Source organism: Saccopteryx bilineata, chromosome 2 (genome assembly GCF_036850765.1).
Source record: "Saccopteryx bilineata isolate mSacBil1 chromosome 2, mSacBil1_pri_phased_curated, whole genome shotgun sequence".
In the NCBI taxonomy this organism is placed as follows: Eukaryota; Metazoa; Chordata; class Mammalia; order Chiroptera; family Emballonuridae; genus Saccopteryx; species Saccopteryx bilineata.
The window spans coordinates 223616323-223631558 of NC_089491.1; the positions used below are offsets into that span (position 1 = coordinate 223616323).

At 36.9% G+C, this 15236-nt stretch overlaps 1 protein-coding gene across 1 annotated transcript in view; it reads left to right on the plus strand.

Annotated features, from left to right (window-relative positions):
• The window catches only part of DSCAM (DS cell adhesion molecule), a 691848-nt gene that overhangs the window by 447082 nt on the left and 229530 nt on the right, over window positions 1-15236 (plus strand). The window lies entirely within an intron of this gene.

Genomic DNA, 15236 nt, shown 5'->3' on the forward strand with positions numbered 1-15236 from the left:
GGTCTCCATGAAACTTACAACCATCAAATAAACAAAGCAAGAGCCATCCCTGCAGCAGTCTCTAACAATAACCTCTTAGGTGACATATAAGATCACTCCATGGACCTCTAATCTTAAGAGAATGTCACACACAAACAAAAATTTGATTAGAAAATCTTTAACAAGGGGATTACCAAGAAGTGGAAATAACAGAACTTGTTCAAAAAATATGTGTTTAGTTGCTGTTCATTAGATGTAAATTAGTTTCTTGTGAACTCTTTGTTGACCATTGCTTCAAAACATGTCTTCTTCTATTTTAAGGAACATTTTCTAAATAACACACAATTGTTGGCCCACAATACTGTAAAACAGCCTGCCTTACTTTTACTTAATTTCATCTTTTTTGTGTAGATAAATGAAACTGTGTATGTTAAAAGAGGAAATTATAGATGGGAAGGTTAGAGTTTAGCCTGTTTAAGTCTGTGTAGGACTTCCCAGATAAAAAAAATAATAAATTCCAGATTCTTATATGTCAATTTAGCTCTAAATTGTTTTTGGCATATGCACATGCATTGAACCCTAGCAAAAATACTCAGAGTAATTCGGTTTAAGATACCACTTGCATTTCTTGCTTAAGATGACTTCTAACTTTCAATATATATTAACAATTATATACTATTAACAGTTTTAGGCCCTGGCCAGTTGGCTTAGTGGTAGAGCGTCAGCCCAGCATATGAATGTCCTGGGTTAGATTCTCGTTCAGGGCACACAGGAGAAGCAACCATCTGCTTCTCCACCCTTCTATCTATCTATCTATCTATCTATCTATCTATCTATCTATCTATCTATCTATCTCAATCTCTATCTCTCTCTTCCCCTCCTGCAGCCATGCCTCGGTTGGAGCAAGTTGGTCTTGGGCACTGAGAATGGCTTCATCACCTTGCCTCAGGAGCTAAAATAGCTCAGTTGCTGAGCAACAGAGCAATGGCCCAGATGGGCAGAGCATCACCCAGTAGGGGGCTTGCCAGGGGTATGCCGATACAGACACATGCAATAACTTGTCACTCTGCCTCCCCTCTTCTCACTTAAGAAAAATTAAAGAAAATAAAACCCCACAAGTTTAGCCTTTGCTCAGATGTCATTAGAAAGCTATAACCAAATTGACTTTGGAGCACTGAAAATTGAAATGAAATATATAGATTAAAGGCACACCCCAGTGGTCAAAACTGTAAGTCCATCAGCTTTTTAAATAATAATCTTTACTGTCTTCAATTAAGATAAGGATTATGATAAGGAGAAAGATAAAGGATCAACTGAATTACAAGGAAAGACTGAGGTCTTTGACCTTTCCTGTAGATCAGGATTGAAAAAGTCTTCCTTTTTTTTTCATATAAATACAGTTCTATCAACTTTCCTGTTAGACGACACAGTAAATACTTTTTTCAGATATTTTTCAAAGAGCAACTATGATGCCTCGAAAGTTGGCATTGTTTGAAAGTGGTACCATTTGTTTGTACCAATAATGCTACAAATGTGAGACCAAATGATTTTTATATTGTTTCCAGGAGGTTCATCTCTAACACTGAATAGATTGTGTGTGTGTATGTGCATGCGTGCTTTTTTAGATGACATTCGGAAACAATCCTATTTTCCAGTCACGTCTTTTTTGGTAATGGTCATAACTCTTTGCTTTTTTTGTGTTATGATATGCAAATTTGGGGGATCTCAAAGATTGACATAAATAACATGTTAATTATTGATAATGCCTGAAACTTACCCCATTCTGAAACACAATGACTAACTGGAAGCACAGCTTTCCTGCCTTCAAACATGCAGGGAGACATGAAAGTCAAAATCCTTTTTTTCACATCAATTTAGCAAGCAGTGCTATATTTAATGTATTTCAAAGCTTTTTCTTTCTCATTTTAGGTGCCACACTGAACTTGAACAGTGACTAATTGAGTGTTCTAATTGCTAGGAACTAACACTGCCAAGAAAGTTAATTGGCTGCTAGATAAAAATGTCACCTTTTATTTATATTTATATTAAACTTCATAGTTTTATAGTTTACAAAACACTTTCATATGTATAATCTTAAAACTCACAGTGTCTCTGTAATGTAGATAAAACATAGAGAAACAATAAGAAAGTTCAGGAGAATAGCTCAGAGTTGTTCAGTAATGTATTCAGGATTCAAAACACACATCTTTGGATTTCAATACAACTGCATTGGGATGTTTTAGAAAAGTACTTCCCAGAGCAGTGGGAAGCTAGGATTGAAGTGAGGAGAAATTGAGGCAGCAAACCCAGAAAGAAAGTTTATTTAAAAAGGAAGAAGATTATTTTAAGTAAGGGCACAGGATATTGAGGGCTTAATTTGAGAGAGAAAAATAATTTGTTAAATTAGAGTTAAGAAGGAAGGACTGGATTTGATAAGCAAGGGTAGGTACAAACCAAAGATGAGTCCAGAAACTCCAACCTGAATGATAGGGAGGCTGAGACAGGGAACCGGACATATTGGTGGCTTGCGGGAGGCTTGGACCTCCATTCTGGATTCAGTCCATGGGAATTTTGAAATATGGATTTGGAGGGCTAAGATTCATAGAGTGAGGGTTGAAACTGAGGATGGGCAAAAGTGTCTAAGAAGGTTCAAGCTTTCAGAGTTATATTTTATGAGTTCTTAAAATTCATATCTGCCAATAATGAGGTAAAATGATGATGGTAAAAATGCAAAAGAAACAATCATGACCATCAGCTCTTTCATATTTTATTCCCATTTTATATTTGTAGCACTCTCCCGTTCTATCATAAGACAAATTTATACTATGTCCTGCTTCAAACTGAAGGAAGAATTAGGTTTCTTCTGTTGTCTTTCCAACTCAGGGCAGTGAATATTCATGTTCTGTAGCCTAACAGAGACAAGGTTCTGAACAACTGGACCTAAAAATTCTGGTTCCACTACAGTTTTTGTCATGTTCTGCATCTTGTCTGTCATCATAGCATTTTCACAGAATTCCTGCCAGTGCAGTTGGGGAAATGAATACGAATTTAAAACAGTACTGATACTCTATCTGTTCTCCACCCATCTCTCTGTGGGCGACCAGGAATGCCACCTTCTAATGACATCATTCTTCAAGGGCTCCAGACAGCTAATGTCACTTGGCCCAAGCAGAGATACAGCTCTGTGCATAGAAACAACCTTAACAGTGACACCTGCTCTCACTTTCTCACATTTGCTCATTGGCTATTCCAACCATCAACTTGTACCGTCAACTTCCACCATCAACTTCTACCAGATCTCAAACCCAGCTCCATCATGGAAGAAGTCTTTCTCTCTTCGTGGCTTTTCCTTTCTTGCACTTGCTCTCTCTAGCTACTGTTTATAGGAAACATCGCAATTCAAGGTGATTTTTCTCTTTTAGGTGCCTCATTAAATTTGAGCAACATTTAATTTAGGGTTCTATTTGCTGGGGTGTTGCATGGCCATACATTTTAGTCATTTGAAAAATTTTTATATTGATTTTCAACAACTACTTAGGGAATACATTGTTCCTATTGTGAATAACATGGGAGAAAATAGACCTAAGTAGAGGAACATAGAGGTAACACAACAAATATGCACTCCTTTTGTGGCAATTTGTGATTTCAGTTGAGAATTTAAATTCTCTTTGTTAATTTCATATCCTGATGTGGAAAAAAAGAAGTCTGATAAAGTGGGGAACTTTTACTCTTCCTTCATTCCAAACTACTGCATGAGAACTCATGCTTAAATGTGCTTGGACGGCTGCATGTGTTTGTTCACTGGCCTGAGCACCCGTCTCCCCAGCATCCACAGAATGTCACAATTGAGCTTCAACCTCAACTTGCATACTCTCCTCCAGGGAGGTTTGTCCTGGAGGTAGAATGCCTTGCAATACCTCTTTTATTCTAGAAAATAGAGCAGGTACTTTCTTTAATAAAACTTTTTATTAGTATTTTTGTAGAAAAAAATTCAAATTCTTTTTCTCTAAGTTGTGTCTTTTCCAAAACTGTCTGTTGTCTCTTGTGTTTGATTGTCTTCACTGGGATCTTGATTAAGAATCACTGAGCTCATGAAAGATGCGTTTCTACATGCTTTTTAATATCTACTCTTATGTTTCTATTTCCTCTGTCCACATTTAGGTCTTTAAACAACACTGAGGGTAGTACAGATAGTAGAAATGAGTGTCCAATTTCTTCTTTCTCTGTGTATTTTTTTAAGTGAGAAGAGCAGAGATAGTGAGACAAACTTTTACATGTGCCCCAGGATCCACTTGGAAACCCTGTCTTGAAATGATGCTCGAGCTATTTCTAGCACCTGAGGCTGACACGTTCAGAACAACCGAGCTATCCTCAGCACCCAGGTCCAATGCTTATTCGAGCTGCAGGAGAGGAAGAGGGAGAGAACGGGAAAAAGGAGAGGGAGAGAAACAGATGGTCACTTTTCCTGTGTGCCCTGACAAGAAGAAATCAAATCCAGGATATCCATACTCTAGGCCAGGGGTCGGGAACCTTTTTGGCTGAGAGAGTCATGAACACCACATATTTTAAAATGTAATTCCATGAGAACCATACAACGACCCGTGTACGTTACGCATTATCCAATAAAAATTTTGTGTTGTCCCAGAGGACAGCTGTGATTAGCTCCAGCCACCCACAACCATGAACATGAGCGGTAGGAAATGAATGGATTGTAATACATGAGAATGTTTTATATATTTTTTTTATTATTTATTCATTTTAGAGGGGAGAGAGAGAGAGAGAGAGAGAGAGAGAGAGAGAGAGGAGAGAGGAGAGAGAGAGAGAGAGAGAAGGGGGTGGAGGAGCAGGAAGCTTCAACTCCCATATGTGCCTTGACTGGGCAAGCCAGGGTTTTGAACCGGCAACTTCAGCATTCCAGGTCAATGCTTTATCCACTGCGCCACCACAGGTCAGGCTGTTTTATATTTTTAACGTTACTATTTTTTTTATTAAAATTTGTTTGCGAGCCAGATGCAGCCATCAAAAGAGCCACATCTGGCTCGCGAGCCATATGTTCCCGACCCCTGCTCTAGGCTGACGCTCAATCTACTGAGCCAAAATGCCAAAGTCCTTTCTCTGTGTATTGGGTCAGTTTTCTGTATATGGTTTATTGAATGACCCATGCTTTTTTCTCTTCTCTGTATACCACAATGCCATGGGGTAGTGGTCAGAGACAATTTTAGTTCTGTGCAATATACTGTAACTTTCTCTATGAATGTTTCATTTCCAAAAATATTTGTTTTTCTGGCCCTGGCTGGTTGGCTCAGTGGTAGAGCGTCGGCCTGGCATGCAGTAGTCCCGGGTTCAATTCCCGACAAGGGCACACAGGAGAAGCGCCCATCTGCTTCTCCACCCCTCCCCCTCTCCTTCCTCTCTGTCTCTCTCTTCCCCTCCCACAGCCAAGGCTCCATTGGAGCAAAGTTGGCCCAGGCGCTGAGGATGGCTCCATGGCCTCTGCCTCAGGTGCTAAAATGGCTCTGGTTGCAACAGAGCGGCACCCCAGATGGGCAGAGTATCGCCCCCGGTGGGCGTGCTGGGTGGATCCCAGTCAGGCACATGTGGGAGTCTGTCTGACTGCCTCCCCGTTTCCAACTTCAGAAAAATACAAAAAAAATTTTTTTTTTCTTATATTGTTGAGCATAAATTTTCTATATGAGGTTGATTCAATTTAATAATCATACCTTTTAAAAATTCCCTTTATTAATCAGTTATTAGAGTGTCCAACATTACCAAATAGAATTTTTCACTTACCTATTTTCTGTTCCACTGTTGATTTTTTTGGTCTTGAAATATCTGTTATATATTTGGAAATGTACTCTTCTTGCCTCCTTTGTTTCACATTTTCCTGGTAGATTTTTACTCATTTCTTGAACTGATTTTCTGTGGCCTTTGTTTTATGATGCAGCTTGAATCCCATCTTTAATCCTCTGTGTATATATGGCTTCTGATGCATGTTTAACTCATATTTTTATTTCAATTAAAATTATATCTAGAGTTATGTTAATCATAAAAAATATTATTTTAGTAGTTATAGATTTTACACATAACAATAGTTCCATATATTTATTTACTCCCCACTTTCTGTTGTTTCTTTACTTTGCACTAGATAGACGCTCTCAAGTATTGATCATTAAGTTTATAATAAGACCTATTTTTACTAAATGGTTGTGAATATACTGCAATCATATCTCCATGCACATGCATTTCCTTGGGCTAACCAATTCAGTGAAAGAATTCGCTAGTTTATTCAAGATCAAACCATTTGCTTGGTATGCATATTGATCTAGGCACGGTAAAAAAAAATACCTTGGCTGAATTTTTGAAGTTATCTACAAGCAATAAAAATACCTGGAAGATTTCATGCTGACCTTTTATTTTATTCAGAAATTCCAAACATATCAGTGTTATGAGCCATCTTGTCTGAATCTTCATCCTGAAGCAATTGAGACCAAGATAATTGAAGAGACCGGTGCAGGGTCACATAGCTGAACTAGAATTGGTTTTGCAAATTTATGCCGATATACTGTTGTATAGATGGAATACACAGAGGCAAATATTTTATTGGTCTATTTTCATGCATTTAACAGTATTTTGCCCTCATTATACCACTAATTCAATGCCCTGAGATTTGTTAAAATAATTAACATAGCTTTGTTGAAATAGCATAACTACCTTTTTATACCCTTGTCTTCACTGTTACATATTTTATCATCTTGCTTAAAATGCAGCCACTTCAAGTCAGGTATGATTTATAACCAAGCTTCTAAAAAAGGATGACCTTTTTAAAGTCAACTTCTTGGGAAATATTCCTCAAGTAAATAACCTGCTATTACTACCAATCCTTATTTTAAAAGCTAATGGAAACAGACACCAGTTTTTTAAATGCATGTCCGTGATTTGGTTATCCCTGTCATTTAGCCTAGCTGTCATCACCTCTGCTTGCTGTCACATGGCTTTGCTCTCATCAGCAGCCAATATAAACAAAAATAAAACAATCACAACTCATCTTATTGAATCTTTCTCCACCTGCACTAGTAAAACATGAGCTATGTTTTATTTTCTTGAGGCCATGAGGATTCAAGAGGTTTTTTTTAACTATTAGAGATACTGGTTAGTTTAAATTAATCAGAAAACCACTCAGTTTTATTGCAAAGTCTTCTGTGTAAGTGTGTTATTGTCCTCAATTAGGGGAAACAAATTCGTTCCTCTCGGTCCAAGGTGACTCTGATTGTTAAATACAGAAGTTCTCATGAATTCTAAAAGTATTCATTATTTTTTAAATGTTAAAGAACTATTTATTTCAACATAGTGTGATTATGGCTATGATTTTCCTTCCTCAAAAAACCTTGAAGAAACATCTCCTATGACTAAAAACTAGTATCACCTCCAGAACCACACAATTCCTTCTACCATGTCCCATGGCAGGCATCTGGTTGACCTATTCTTCCAGGAAGTGCTTCGGAAGAAGATGCTGTCAGGCTTCTCAGAGTTGATGTTAGTGCTTTCACATCCCCAACTCCCAAGCAGTTTGTTGTTTTTCCTTTTTTATGTCTAATTTGTGTCTTTATAGCTGATGAAAGTAATAGTTTCTGTTTCTCTCCCTTATAATTCTACATTATGTCTTAAGGATTTTTTTTGTTTGTTTATAAATAAATTTTTATTAATGTTAATGGGGTGACCAATAAATCAGGGTACATATATTCAAAGAAAACATGTCCAGGTTATCTTGTCATTCAATTATGTTTCATACCCATAACCCAAAGTCAGATTGACCTCCATCACCCTCTATCTAGATTTCTTTGTCCCCCTCCCCCTGCCCCTTCCCCTCTCTCTCCTTCCCTTCAGCACCCCCCTCCCCCCACCCCCAGTAACCACCACACTCTTGTCCATGTCTCTTAGTCTCGTTTTTATGTCTCACCTACGTATGGAATCATGCAATTCTTGGTTTTTCCTGATTTACTTATTTCACTCCGTATAATGTTATCAAGATCCCACCATTTTGCTGTAAATGATTCAATGTCATCATTTCTTGTGGCTGAGTAGTATTCCATAGTGTAAATGTGCCACATCTTCTTTAACCAGTTTTCTGTTGAAGGGCTTTTTGGTTGTTTCCATGTCTTGACCACTGTAAACAATGCTTCAATGAACATGGGGCTACATGTGTCTTTACGTATCAATGTTTCTGAGGTTTTGGGGTATATACCCAGTAGAGAGATTGCTGGGTCATAAGCTAGTTCTATTTTCAGTTTTTTGAGGAACCACCATGCTTTCTTCCATAATGGTTGTACTACTTTACATTCCCACCAACAGTGAATGAGGGTTCTTTTTTCTCCACAGCCTCTCCAACATTTGCTATTACCTGTCTTGTTAATAATAGCTAATCTAACAGGTGTGAGGTGGTATCTCATTGTAGTTTTGATTTGCATTTCTCTAATAACTAATGAAGATGAGCATCTTTTCATATATCTGTTGGCCATTTGTATTTCTTCCTGGGAGAAGTGTCTGTTCATGTCCTCTTCCCATTTTTTTATGGGATTGTTTGTTTGTTTGTTGTTGAGTTTTATGAGTTCTTTGTATATTTTGGATATTAGGCCCTTGTCTGTGCTGTTGTTTGAAAATATTTCCTATTGGCTGTCTGTTTATTTTGTTGTCAGTTTCTCTTGCTGAGCAAAAACTTCTTAGTCTGATGTAGTCCCATTCATTTATCTTTGCCTTCACTTCTCTTGCCTTCAGAGTCAAATTCATAAAATGCTCTTTAAAATCCAGGTCCATGAGTTTAGTACCTATGTCTTCTTCTATGTACTTTATTGTTTCAGGTCTTATATTTAGGTCTTTGATCCATTTTGAATTAATTTTAGTACAAGGGGACAAGCTGTAATCAAGTTTCATTCTTTTGCATGTGGCTTTCCAGTTTTCCCAACACCATTTGTTGAAGAGGCTTTCTTTTCTCCATTGTGGGTTGTTGGCCCCTTTATCAAAAATTATTTGACCATATATATGTGGTTTTATTTCTGGACTTTCTATTCTGTTCTATTGGTCTGAATGTCTATTTTTCTGCCAAAACCATGCTGTTTTGATTGTTGTGGCCCTATAATATAGTTTGAAGTCAGGTATTGTAATGCCCCCAGCTTCATTCTTTTACTTTAGGATTGCTTTGGCTATTTGGGATTTTTTATAGTTCCATATAAATCTGATGACTTTTTGTTCCATTTCTTTAAAAAATATCATAGGAATTTTGATGGGAATTGCATTAAATTTATAAATTGCTTTGGGTAATATAGTCATTTTGACTATATTTATTCTTCCTATCCAAGAACAAGGAATATTTTTCCATCTCATTGTATCTTTTTCGATTTCCTTTAACAATGCTTTGTAGTTTTCGTTATATAGGACCTTTACATTCTTTGTTATGTTTATTCCTAGGTATTTTATTTTTTTTTGTTGCAATCATGAAGGATATTATTTTTTTGAGTTCGTTTTCTAATATTTTATTGTTGGCATATAGAAAGGCTATGGACTTTTTATATGTTAATTTTGTATCCTGCGACCTTGCTGTATTGGCTTATTGTTTCTAGTAATCTTTTTATAGAGTCCTTTGGGTTTTCGATGTATAGGATCATATCATCTGCAAAAAGTGATACCTTTACTTCTTCTTTTCCAATATGGATGCCTTTTATTTCTTTCCTTGTCTGATTGCTCTGGCCAGAACTTCTAGCACCACGTTAAATAAGAGTGGAGAGAGTGGACAACCCCTGTCTTATTTCTGATTTAAGGTGGAAAGTCCTCAGTTTTGTGCCATTTAATATGATGTTGGCTGATGGTTTATCATATATGGCCTTTATCATGTTGAGATATTTTCCTTCTATACCCATTTTGTTGAGTATCTTCAACATAAAGTTGTGTTGTATTTTATTGAGTGACTTTTCTGCATCTATTGATAAGATCATGTGGTTTTTGTTCTTTGTTTTGTTGATATGGTGTATTATGTTAACCGTTTTACGTATGTTGAACCATCCTTGAGATTCTGGGATGAATCCCACTTGATCATGATGTGTTATTTTTTTAATATGTTGTTGTATTCGATTTGCCAGTATTTTGTTTAGTATTTTAGCATCTGAATTCATTAGAGATACTGGTCTGTAGTTTTCTTTTTTTGTGCCATCCTTGGCAGGTTTCGGTATGAGGGTTATGTTGGCCTCATAAAATGTGTTTGGAGGTATTGCTTCTTCTTCAACTTTTTGAAGACTTTGAGTAGAATAGGAACAAAGTCTTCTTTGAATATTTGATAGAATTCACTAGTATAACAGTCTGGGCCTGGACTTTTATTTTTGGGGAGGTTTTTAATAGTTGTTTCTATTTTCTCCCTGCTAATTGGTCTGTTTAGGCTTTCTGCTTCTTCATGACGCAGTCTAGGAAGGTTGTATTGTTCTAGGAATTTATCCATTTCTTCTAGATTGTTGAATTTGGTGGCATATAGTTTTTCGTAGTATTCTGCAATAATTCTTTGTATATCTATGATGTCTGTGGTGATTTCTCCTCTTTCATTTTGGATTTTGTTTATGAGTCCTTTCTCTTTTTTTCCTTGGTGAGTCTTGCCAAGGGTTTGTCAATTTTGTTGATCTTTTCAAAGAACCAGCTCCTTGTTCTATTAATTTTTTCTATAGTTTTTCTGTTCTCTATTTCATTTATTTCTGCTCTGATTTTTATTATCTCCTTTCTTTGGCTGGTTTTGGGTTGTCTTTGTTCTTCTTTTTCTAGTTCCTTAAGGTGTGAAGTTAAGTGGTTCACTTGGGCTCTCTCTTGTTTGTTCATATAGGCCTGAAGTGATATGAACTTCCCTCTATTACTGCTTTTGCTGCATCCCAGAGATTCTGATATGTCATATTGTCATTTTCATTTGCCTGTATATATCTTAGGGTCTCTGTGCTTATTTCTTCTTTGACCCATTCATTTTTTAGAAGTATGTTGTTTAGTTTCCACATTTTTGTGGGTTTTTCCCCCTCTTTTTTGCAGTTGAATTCTAGTTTCAAGGCTTTATGATCAGAAAATATGCTTGGTACAATTTCAATTTTTCTGAATTTGCTGATGTTATTTTTGTGGCCCAACATATGGTCAATTTTTGAGAATATTCCATGTACAGTAGAGAAAAATGTATACTCTGTCGCTTTGGGATGAAGTGTCCTATAGATGTCTATCATATCCAGGTGCTCTAGTGTTTCATTTAAGGCCAATATATCTTTATTAATTCTCTGTTTGGATGACCGATCTAGAGCCATCAGCGGTATATTGAGGTCTCAAGTATGATTGTACTTTTGTCAGTTTTTGTTTTTAGGTCAGTAAGTAGCTGTCTTATATATTTTGGTGCTCCTTGGTTTGGTGCATATATATTAAGAAGTGTTATGTCTTCTTGATTCAGTGTCCCCTTAATCATTATAAAATGACCTTTTTTGTCTCTGAGTACTTTTCCTGTCATGTAGTCAGCATTATCAGATATGAGTATTGCTCCACCTGTTTTTTTTGGATGTTATTTCCTTAGAGTATTGTCTTCCAGCCTTTCACTTTGAATTTGTTTTTATTCTTGTTGCTTAGATGTGTTTCTTGTAGGCAGCATACAGTTGGATTTTCTTTTTTAATCCATTCTGCTACTCTGTGTTTTTTTATTGGTGAGTTTAATCTATTTACATTTAGTGTAATTATTGACACTTGTGAGTTCCCTATTGCCATTTTATAAATTGCTTTCTGTTAGTTTTGCATCTTGTTTGATTCTTCTCTTTTGTTTTTCTATCATTTGTTTTTGTTTGTTTGTATTCCATACTTCTTTCCTCTGTTGCTGCCTTTTCTAAGTCATGTGCTTCTGTGGTGGTTTTTTCAAGGATGGTTACCATTAAGTAATGAAAAGGGTACCTACCATATTCATTGTAGTACCCTATCTTATGAGTGTTTCTGCACTTCATCAGCCTTTGCTACTGTTAATCTCCGTCCTCTCCCCTTTTTTTTGCTTTTGTTGTTACAGTTTAAATTTGGTTTTATTGTGTTCTTGGTGGAGCTTTTACTTGTGGTTTTGGTTTGTTTTGTTCTTTGAATCTGGTTGGAAAACCCCCTTTAGTATTTCCTGGAGTGGGTGTTTTCTGATGATAAATTTCCTCATCTTTTCTGTATTTGTGAATGTTTTTATTTCTCCTTCATATTTGAAAGAAAGCTTTGATGGGTATAGTATTCTTGGCTGAAAGTTCCTCTCTTTCAGGGCTTTAAATATTGGGGTCCACTCTCTTCTAACTTGTAGAGTTTCTGCTGAGAAATATGATGATAATCTAATAGGGCTTTCTTTATATGTTGTATTCTTCTTTTCCTTGGCTGCCTTGAGAATTTTTTCTTTGTTGTTGGTTTGTGCCAATTTTATTATGATGTGCCTTGGAATAGGTTTGTTGTGGTTAAGAAAACTTGGTGTTCTGTTTGCTTCTTGAATTTGAGGTTTTAGTTCTTTCCACAGGCTTGGGAAGCTTTCATCTATTATTGTTTGAATATGTTCTCAATTCCATTTCCTCTCTCTTCTCCCTCTGATATACCTATTATTCTTATGGTATCCTTTTTGATGGAGTCAGGCAATTTTTGTAGGGCTATCTAATTTTTTTTAATTTTTGAGTCTCTCTCTGTTCTGCCTGAAGTTGCTTGTCTTCTTTGTCACTAATCCTACCTTCTATGTGGCCTGTTCTATTAGCTAAGCTTGTTACCTCGTTTTTCAGTTCATGAATTGAGTTTTTAATCTCTGATTTGTTTTTATAGTTTCTATTTTCTTGCTTATATATTCTTTGTGTTTGTTGAATTGTTTTCTGAGCTCCCTAAATTGCCTTTCTGTGTTTTCTTGCATATCTCTGAGTATTTTTAAGATTTCTATTTTAAATTCTCCATCATTTAGCTCCAAGGTTTCCAATATATTAAATTTTTTCTCCATAGATTTTTCAACATCTATCTGTGCTACTTCTCTATCTTTTGTATCCATGATATTTGATTTCCTTTTTCTTAATGGCATCTAGCATGGTCCTGTTGAGAGCACTAATGAGAATTAAAAAAGTAAAAAAAAAATGGAAAGAAATTTGGAAAAAAAACCAATAATAATTTATTATTTTCCCCCCTTTTCTTTCTTCTCTTCCCCTCCTCTCTCCTCCTTCTTAGGAAAATATCATGATGAACTGTGAATTATATTATGCTAAATGGAACAAAACCTGCCCATAATGGAGGGCCTGAGTTGGGGGGAAGTGTTCAAGGGGCAAAAAAAGAAGTAGGGACCCACAAAATGCAAAAAAGGAAAAAATTTGGGTCAAGTATAAAATGGTTTGCTTGTAAGTGATGGTCAACTAAGAGATATAATGAGAGGGATAAGAGAGAAACAGGAAAAAGGAAAAAAATAACTATTATATTAAGTGGAGCAAAAACTAAATAGAATGGAGATCCTGGGTTGGGAGGAATGCTAATGAGTTAAAAAGCGAAGTAAAAAGCACCCAAAAAGCCACCAAAAAAAACTTGAGTCCCAAATTAAATAATTTGTTCATGATTGAGGATTGAATGAGAGGAAAAGTAAAAGGAGAAAAGAATAAACTAATAGGGAGAAATAAGAAAAAGGGGAAAAGGAAAAGAAGAAAAAAACAAAGAGAGAGAGAGAGTTAAGGGTTTTGGAGTGTAATCCTCATGGAGAGTAAGGAAGAAGAAAAGAAATAAAATGTAACACTAATGGGTAGTGTAGTTCAAGAAGAGGAAAGAATAAGATGGGCAGAGAATAAAAGGACCAAGGTGGAGGAAATAGAAATAATAATAATAAAGGCAAGAAGATGAAAGAAACAAGAAAAAATAGTGGAACAAGTTATAAAGTCTGTGGATTTTTTTATTTTGAGAGGTTAACTTCTTCCTTTTTCTTTCCTCTCCCTCTTCCTGGTCAGTGACTCTGTACCCCAGACTCTACTTAAGTAGAGATTTGCAGTTGATGAGACTCTATGGCGATGTCATATATTAGGCTTCAGTCTCATTGGAAGTCAAGTCTTGTTAGAGTTTGCAGGCTCCGACAATGAGAGAGTCCCTTTTCCCGGAGCCTCTCTCCTAGTCTCTCCTTCCTGAATTAGCAGCCTGATGATCCAGCTATGAGGCTGCCACTGCCTCTGCCTGGGGAGTAAGAGGCTCAAAGAGCTGGCAAATCCTCACTCTATCCCCACTCAATGCAGGGCTCTGGGTAAGGCTCTGGCAGTCAGAGCTGCCAGCATAATCAGGTGGGGCTTGGAGCCAATTGCTCTCAAGGTGACTTTCTATGAGCCTCCAGGCCTGTTCAGCATGCCTAGCACTCTGTGGGACCACAGAGTGGTCCCCAGGCTTTCCGCACTTTGTAACCTGTTTTGGCTTCGCCTTCAGTATGTGGAACTCCTGGATACTCCAAAGATAGATTTTTCTATCTCTGGTTGATGAACTTGTTGAAATTTTGGGGAGATTTGTCGGTTGCGCTCCTCATGGCACCATTTCTCTGACGTCACTCCGGATTTTTTTCTAAAATACTTTAATTATATTGTCACTCATGAATTTATTTGGTAAAATGTTAAACAATTTTTGGAAAAAAAATAGTTATTTTTCTCACCTTCCTACTTATGCTGTCGTATGTATGGCTCTACAGTTTTCCCAGTCTGGTGGTCTAAAATGCCTTGTTAAACGATCACTACAGAAAACTTATCTACTCTTATTTCTGAGTTATTCCAAAGTAAAACTATTTTCTGTTAACTATTCCCCTCTGTTTGTTGCACCATAATTTTGAGACTTCGCCTACTGGGAGCCCTTCATTCAGTGCATGTGGTGCAAGTGTGCTTGAGTGTTAGACTGTGTGTGTCTTTATGCATTTTGGCCGTGTTTTCTTATAGTTTTTGGTTGATCCATGAAATTTCTTGAGAGCTAATTCCAATATGAGCAATGATTTCTTTCTTATTTTAGTTCTGTTTGATATGTGCTTACTGAAATTGTGAATATGCATTTTAACCCATATTAAAAATAAAGACAGGCCCTGGCCGGTTGGCTCAGTGGTAGAGCATCAGCCTGGCGTGTGGAAGTCCCGGGTTCGATTCCCGGCCAGGGCACACAGGAGAAGCGCCAATCTGCTTCTCCACCCCTCCCCCTCTCCTTCCTCTCTGGCTCTCTCTTCCCTTCCTGCAGCCGAGGCTCCATTGGAGCAAAGATGGCCCGGGCAC